The 8,762-nt window shown below is 42.9% G+C and overlaps 1 pseudogene; it reads left to right on the top strand.

Moving 5' to 3' along the window:
* Window positions 1-281: 281 nt before the first annotated feature.
* LOC116960099 lies at window positions 282-2,715 on the top strand (annotated as a pseudogene).
* Window positions 2,716-8,762: the final 6,047 nt, after the last annotated feature.

Below are 8,762 nucleotides of genomic sequence, written 5' to 3'. Positions count from 1 at the left end.
TGTTTTCCTGACCACATCTCTCCTTTTGCTGCAGGAAATTGCCCGTTGTTAACTTACAGTGAAAGCACAAGTTGTTCTTCCTTGTGTGCTGCTGCGTCTCCTGAGCTTTGATCAGTGAGCAGTGTTTCTCTCTGGACATCAAGCAAGCATCTAAGTGATATAAAATCAAAACCTACCGGTGCAGATATGGTTGCAGGCTCCTCTGCTTCCGATGGCACTGACACAGTGGGTGTGTTGTTCTAGGAAAAGGGAGGATGTGGCTGGGTCTAGCTCTGACATCCATGGTCCATGGGATGGTGTCAGGGCAATGTCTCCTTAATTTTCCATGTTCTAAAAATCCAGAAGCATGGATGAACGTCGTAAATATGATGGCATTGGAGCAAAGACAGTAAGTGTCCGGGAAACATAAAATACTGACTGTTAAATATTACATTTCTGGATTACCTTGAAGACAAGCATCATAGAGCCTTGAAAATATTATTCTTTGCTTTTTATTTCTTGCAGAGTGAAATGGTCTCCTTCTGGGGATACCCCAGTGAGGAGTATGATGTAATAACAGAAGATGGCTATATCCTTCAGCTAAACGGAATTCCTTACAGGAGAGGAAATGCTGGAAGCCAAGGTAAAAGTGATGTCTGTGTTATACAGGAAACCCACACCGTATGCTGTCTTCTGGAGGGGATAACAGGGCTTGTGCAGGAGGCTTTTCAATGTCCCCCATGGCTTTGGTATCTGTAGCCTGTTTTGATCAATAAGAATTTGTATGGAAGGCTGATCCCTTGCAGTATTTTCTCACCCTGCGGGGAGACCTGAGTGCCGGTGATGCCCCATGCACCTAGCAGGCTGCAATCTTAGCAATGAGAAGCAGCCCATCCAACCTACCCATCCTACCCACGGGTGCCTCACGCGCACCCTGGATTTTCTCTGGCAGCCTGGCCTCTAGCACATGGTCCTGCAGCCATGGGGCAGACCAGCAGACCAGTTCGATGCTCCTTGAGGAGCTTCCAGGGGACCCTCTTGTCCTGTGAGGCATGACAACTGGGAGGGTCTGGATCTATAAAAAGGTACAACCTCTCACCTCTCCAGGAACCTCCATGTTTGCCTGCAGAGCTCCCTGGGAAGCCCAAGTTCTGCTAATGCCCCCAGCAAAGCCTCTCTGACAAAAGCCTGCTGAGATGCAGAGCCTAGGTACTGCTCTGCTTTTGTCTTTGAAAATGCCTGGCCACGTAATACCCTTGGAGACAAAAGCAGATGTTGCAAGTTGTCTCTGGATTAGTAATATCACATAGTAATGAAAGACTTGCCACAGGTGTGGAAGGGGTGTGGAAGTGTTCAATCCTCTTCCCCATCTCCTGGTATTCAAACGTTTTCCCTCCCAGCCCTGAGACCACGGTCAAAGTAACAGTAGGCCAGATGGAAAAACTTATTCTGCCTCCTGGTGAGATTTGTCACTTGAGAAAGAATACATGAACACATCTTGGTGGGACATGGCCAGGGGCGAGGAAGACCTTCCAGCATTGTTCAGGGGTTGGAAAAAATAAGAAGCATGGGAAGATTTGGGGTTTTTTTATATTGTCCCTCAACTCTAAGTGTTCATTTTCTTAATGAAAAGTCATCTGCAGAGAAGGTGAGAAGGAGTGTTGAGGGTAAAAGGCAAAGTGCTCTGAGATATTGTGCGCCTGTTGCAACTGCTACATAGCAAACCTGTCTTAATGAAATCAAGGGGAACAGACCTACCTAACACTGACACTAACCTCTGTACACTTTTGGCCATAATTAAGGAGGAAAAGAGTCCCTAAACTGTCTCAAATGATGACAGACAGCATTGGGGAAAAAAAAAAAAAAAAAAAAAAAAAAGTCATCACAATACCTGTGTTCCAGGTCTGAGGCCCATCACATTTCTACAACATGGTTTATTTGGAGAGGGCAGTATATGGATCACCAATTTGACCAACAGGCTGGGCTTCATTCTCACAGATGCCAGCTATGATATTTCGACAGGCAACAGCAGAGGGAACACTTGGCCCAAGCAACATCTGGTCCTCGCTCACAAATAGGAGGAATTCTGGGCTTTCAGGTAAACAAGGGTAGTTGGAGGATCTCAGAAACAACTGACTACTTTTGTCTTCAAAAGGTGATGTTATCCGAGCTCAGGGAGGAATGAATCAGGCTAAACTGAAGCATGTCCACTTATTTTGAGTGAAAACTCCACACAGTTACTCAGGTGCACACTCAGTAGGATGAAGAAGTTTCCTCCCCACTAGTTTTGTGGTCTGTTGGTGATGGTTGCTCAGATGTAGATGTTAAACCTCTCAGTAGGATGGCTACTCTTCCTTCTGTAGCTTTGATGAAATGGCTAAATAGGACCTTGCAGGGAATTATAAACTTTATTGAACAGAAAACAGGACAGAAGCAGTTATATTACATCGGTCATTCACAAGGCACCACTGTAGGTAAGTGGGTCTTTTTGACTGATCCTGATGATGATATAGGATGTCTCCATTATCTTTGGGATTTGCAGAACAGCTCTTACTAAAGTTAAACTGTATACTTGAATGCCTTGAAAGATTAACTGGTTTTTTCTTCTTTTTTTTTTTTTTTTTCTTTTCAGCTTTTATAGCCTTTTCTACTGTGCCTCAGCTGGTTCAGAAAATCAAAATGTGCTTTGCTTTAGCACCTGTGGCCACAGTTATATTTCTTCAAAATCCATTTTAAAAGCTCGTATTCTTCTCTGACTATGGATTTAAGGTATGTTGGTCCAGACTATATTCTGCATAGCCAAAATGAACATAGTTTTCCATAGAGATTGTGAAATTACCCACACAGCGTATTTCAGATCATTTACAGAAAGGAACGCTTTGCTCCATCGGTTTTCATAACAAAGGGAACCACACATCTCAGTCCAGAGACTTTCTGTCTTGTTCCAGATTTACTCCCCAAAATGTTCTGACAGATTTAGAGCCAAGAGAGCTAGTGGTATGGACAGACATGCACACAGCAGGTGTCAAAATATTGGTGAATAAAACTGATACGGAGACTGTGAATTGAGCCCTACCATTTAATGCAGGAGCACAACAAATATAAGAGGTCACACATGCAAAATCATGAACCAGAAACATTTAATGGGGTGCAAGGAAGGGTCGTGGGCAACCTCATACCTCAGTATGGGGGTAAAATAGAAGCTATGAAGTGGTTGATGCTTTGTGGAAAAGCATGTCCAGTCTTCCTATTTTATGAGTACATTTGCAATTTCAGAGATGTTTGGCACCAAAGAGCTCCTACTGCACACTGCCAAGGGTGAGCTGATCCTTTCCAAATTCTGTGCCTGCTCGAAGACTTGCAAGAGCATCTTGTCTATGCTCTTTGGATTTAACTGGAAGAACATAAATATGGTATGTAGGAAGAAATCTGCAGAGGGCCCTTGGTATCCTTCTGAAGGACAAAGCCTTGGGTGCCCTGTTTCATGGAGCTGAATGAAAACTGTTGTGAAATGTGCTTGTTTCCTTTCAGAGCCAAGTAAACATGTACACAGCACACTCCCCAGCCGGGACTTCACTACAAAATGTAATCCACTGGTTACAGGCAAACTTTCCCAGCTACTTTCCTATGCAAAACAGAGTGCAGAGTATTTTAACAGTCCTTTGTGGTCAGTCTCTTGCATTGTTCTGCTGCAGCGTGTCAGCGGTATCTTTGTTGGGTTTGTTTTCATCCCTTCAAAAAATGCCCAGCAGCTTCTTGAGCTGCCTGTACATCACCAAGTAGAGTGGCCTCAAAGGAGTGGGATCTGCAAAGACAAACACTTGGAGCTGAGGACCCTGCATCCACAGCAGGAACATTTCAGGGCTCCCATCTTGCCCTGCAGCCTTAGTAGTCAGACTGCAGCAGAGATTCTCTTGGACAGCATCCAATGAAGCTTGTTACCAATTAGGCTGATTACTTCTCCTTCTTCCCATTGTAGGCATGGAGAACAGTCACTACCAGAGCCCCTTTGACACTGCAGTTGTGCTATGCTGCCCTCACCCTCTCTTCCCTCTGCTAAATGTACCTGGCTGTTTGAAGATTTCTTTTTAAATCGTGGATTCAAATCTATGTAGTGATAAGACAAGGGGTTACTGTTTTAAACTACAAGAGGGTAGATTCAAACTAGAGGTATGGAAGAAATTTTTTACGATGAGGGTGGTGAAAGACTGGAACGGGTTGCCCGGAGAGGTGGTGAATGGCCCATCCCTGGAAACATTCAAAGTCAGGTTGGACGGGGCTCTGAGCAACCTGATGTAGTCCCTGCTCATTGCAGGGAGGTTGGACTGGATGACCTTCAGAAGTCCCTTCCAACCGAAACTGTTCTGTGATTTTATGATTCTATGACATGGCCTCCACTTGATCTTTCCTGGACCCTCACCAGTTCATGCATCTTCTCTGGAGTGTGTACCACAGGCTGTATGAAGAGCACATCTTCTTTGTAGTGTGGCACTCCGGCGCAGAGACCGCAGAATCACTTCGTTGCTCTTGTAGCAAGAGCACACACTCCATTTTCTCAAGTGTTATTGCTCAGCCGTGTTAGTTCTTGTTCTGCACATGTCCACTACTTTTTATTTTCTATGTATAAATTTTTATGAGGTTCTTTACTGGACTTCAGCTTATCTGACAAGTAGTGAGTGACAAAGAGCAAAATGAGGGGCCATGAGCACAAATTATAGCCCAGAGGGGATCAGGTTGGATCCTGTCTTCCCCCCAGAGCGGGGAGCAGACCTGGGACAGGTCCGCAGGGAGATGGGAGGTCTCCATCCTGGAGGGCTGAGGTCCTGGCAGGGCCAAGCCATGGCCACCCGCACCTTTTGTTGCTGATAGTCCTGCTCATTAGACTAGACATGTTCAGAGGCTCCCTCCAACCAACACATCTTTGATCGTATCATTGCAGGCCAATTCTTCAGTCTAGAAGGAATATTTTGAATTCTAATCCCATTTTCTACAAAACTTTAATCTCCTCCTACCCTGGTGTTAACCACAAGCCATATAAACATAATCTCTGTTCATTTCTCCAAATTAATGACAATTAATTTGGGTTTAAGTAACAAGTTACTTAACTTGGGTAGAAGTAACAAGGGTTACTTGTACTGGGCCTATGGCAGATCTGTGAGATATGGCTGAAAAATCTTGCTAGTTCAGTGATGAAAACGATCTTTCGAGCTTCCTCTTTTAAACTCATGATTTCATTTAGACCATTTAATTTCTGAAATCGCTGCTCTACAACATGAAGGACATGAGGGTGCTGGTGGCCCTCTGGAGTGGTGGAAGGCACTGCCTGGCTGATTCTCGGGATGTTGCCCTCCTGCTCCCCCAGGTCAGGAACCTGATCCAGCACCCACAAGGTGATTCTCCAGTGGAACCACCTGGATTTCCTACTGGGGCTCGATGCAACCAAGGTTTTGGACCAAGAAATCGTCGACATGATGAAGAAGCATTCATAAAGCTGCTGTTTTGGTTTGATAGGTTTTTTGCCGATACGTCTTGTAAGAGTAATGTTATCTTTAAGGATTTTGAAATTTATCACTGTTTGGAACACCTGAATGTAGCTGATTAAAATGTTCTGCCTTTAACTAGAGCAGTAATGAGGTGGGGAGAGGAGTCTTTATGCTATTCCTGACTGGCACTTCATTTCCTTTCCTTTTTGTCTCCCTTTTTTTTTTTTTTTTTTTTCTGTTGGTTTTTTTTTTTTTTTTTTTGCAAAGTACAGGAAACATAGATGAGGAAACTCAGGTTTCAGAGGTTTCATTTAGACTAACATCACAGCAATCTATTCTCTGAGACATGACAGACCCTGTGTAGCCTTTTCCGTGTGGTTAGCTTGAAACAGCCTGCAATTCCCCTGAGACTCGGGGGTCTGGACCCCCTTGTAACTCATTTGATTCCTGGCCTCATCAAAGACACAAAATTCACTATTGCCATCTCAAAACTGGCACTGTTACCCCTGGACTTTTAAACTACCAACATGGATCAGGAACAAATCTAACAGATCTGTGGTGAAAAAACACAGCAGAAATACATCTCCTTAGAGGCAATACAGTACTAGTGGTTTTGAAAATCAATAAAAATTGTAATTAACCACATTTTAAATGCATTTTTTTTTCTTGCAACAACTGAGATGCCAAAATCAAGAAATCAAGGACAAATCAAGCAAGAAAGAAATCCTGAAAAGCAATTACAAGAAAGCCAGTCCAGCACGTGATTCTGATATGCAATGCGCAAAATCCAGATTAAAAAAGGGCTTAGGGAACGTATGAACTGCCTGTGTCTTAGGGTTTATCTGAGGTGTTTTGGTAATAAGATTGAGTCATTCATTCTGTGTTGCGTATTTTCTGACTAAAGTGCTTTCTTCAAATCTAGTATGTATACATGTAAGCAAGCAGTGCTGCAGAAATCATCCCTGGTTGTGCATCATTTGCGCCTCAGACCAGGCATGCAGGTAGCTGCCAACCACAGAGGGTCCAGTCTACATTTGGCTGAATATTATTACCAATATCAATACTTCACAGAGAAATAAGATGAAGTCTGACTACTTTAAGAAATAAGACTTCTACATATTCATGTCTTTAGAGGTTTGGGACAAACTGTGATAAATATTGCCAGGTTCTGAGCATGTGCTCTAACTAAAATGACAGCAGCATTTCTTTGCATGGGCAAGCATGTGAGAAGATGTTTCTTCATCCCAGGCTCCCTACATATATGGAAAATAGAGGCTGAAATATTATACCTGAGTTCACATGAAACAAAACTTGCAGATCCTCTCTAAAACCCAACTCAGTACATTGACCTTTGGTTAGAAACAGAAGAAGAGTTGGCTTGAATTTCAGTGTTAGTGGTGATTATTTTTCCCATTTTTAACAATGTTTTAGACTAACCAGGGCATGTGGACCAAAAGAAAACAGGTCAGGGAGTTATTCCTTGTCCTAAACAGGCCCGTTTGCTTTCTGCCATGAGAAAGAAGCCTGCTCATCCCATGCAGCACCAGGATGCTCTCTAGCCAGCAGTATCGTGTTGACTAGTTGTTGTTTAAAAATAGCTATTTCTCCTGTGCTGTAGTGTAGGAAATGTTTTTAAACCTTCAGTGCAGGAAGGCAGCATCCTTCAACCTGGCTGATCATCACTAATGCAGCACCTCTTATGATGGATTGCAGATCTTTGCACACATTTCCCCTAAACAAGAGAGAGAAGAGTCATGGTGCAGAAAGCTCCTTGGGGAAGGTTGTAGTTCCCTTGTAGCGGGACTTGAAAATTTCTTTCTGACTTTTGTTCCAGCCAGTCCTTTTCGGAATGGATGCAAGGTGTATTATTTTTGATTGCACTTGCAGATCTGGCTATTTCATTTACCCTGAGTGGTCAGGAGGTCTCACTTCTGTCTTCAGTTCAACACGTGCCTGTAGACCAACCAAATGGGTGGGAATCCAAGCAGGAAGCCCCACGTGCTGCAACATGCTACATCTCTTGCACCACGGCATTTACAGAGAAAGTGGTGATCTCAGAGATGCCATAATGTGTTGACAACTTTTTCTGAAGGAAGAACAGTTAGTTTGTAACTACATCCTTGCTTCTGCTAACCAAAATTCTGAGGCTCATCAGAAAAACTTGATAAACATGTTAATGATGTGAACATCAGAAGAATCAGCTTGTTTCGAGAAGGAAGAATCCAGTTGCGAGGCGAAGCAATGTTTCAAGGAGAAATTACTCAAAGTCATGCACTGAAGTATTGCCAAATTTTCAGTCTGTCATGCTTCGTTTAAAATTTCCTGGAAGATCTGCATCACCTAGAAGTAGTCATGAAATGCAAAGTAGAACGATAAGAAGTAGGGGGGAACACAGAAGATCATTTTGGGTGGAGAACAGTCTTTCCACATGCTGTTCTGGGTTATTTTAGATAACAGAATTTGCTACTAGACTTTGCTTGGTTGAAGTGAATGACAGTGATTCCTCTCTGGTGCTGGCTGTCCTTGGGCTGGCCTTCTACTCTTGTACCATCTGGAATGCTCACCTTACCAGGTAGCATGCCTCCAGCAGAGCAGAGCAAGTCAGCTGGGACTCTTCCTGCAAACAGTTTCCCATCTTTCCAACCCAGCTGTGATACTATTGAATGCTCCATGATGGATATTGCAACCCTTCACCCACTTGCTTTATGAATCCATGTAAACTTTTGGCATCTGCAACATCCTTTGGCAAGAAGATTCACAGGGTGACTCCTAGTGAAAAACATAAGAGCACACCATGACCGTGACACAGTGGGGATGTTCTGTGTTTGTTCCTCTGCTGTTTTCTTCCTAAGCCTTTCTTCTCTGAAAAACAAAGTCAGCAAGCAGAAATGAAAATTTAATGAAAGTTATTTATGAAGAGAAGCTTGCATTCATTAGTTTCCTGGTATAACACAAAGCCACATTGGTTGCAGTAAATAATTCATGATTTAATTATTTTTTCCCCCCTTTTCTTCCTAAATATGTTGCTTCTGCTTCTGCCTCATCCCAAGATGCCTTCTGTAAAATTGTCTTTCAAGGTCATGCTCTCTACCTAATCAGGTTTTTCAGTTTGTTCGAGACAGTCTGTTTCCAGTAAATACTTTTTTCTCTTCTAGAAAAATCACTTGTAAATTTTATCGGATGATCAGATTAGATAATTGTTTGCTTTTCTGTCATTAAGAAATTCTCTAAGCATCTTTCTGAAGTACAAATTCTTGCTTAAGTTAATCCTGTTCAAACACTCTTTTTTTTTTTTAATTC

This window comes from Tyto alba, unplaced genomic scaffold (assembly GCF_018691265.1).
Source record: "Tyto alba isolate M040663 unplaced genomic scaffold, T.alba_DEE_v4.0 Super-Scaffold_1, whole genome shotgun sequence".
Lineage (NCBI taxonomy): Eukaryota > Metazoa > Chordata > Aves > Strigiformes > Tytonidae > Tyto > Tyto alba.
The sequence above is the reverse complement of the archived record's forward strand: the minus strand, read 5'-3'. Positions and strand labels throughout refer to the sequence as shown.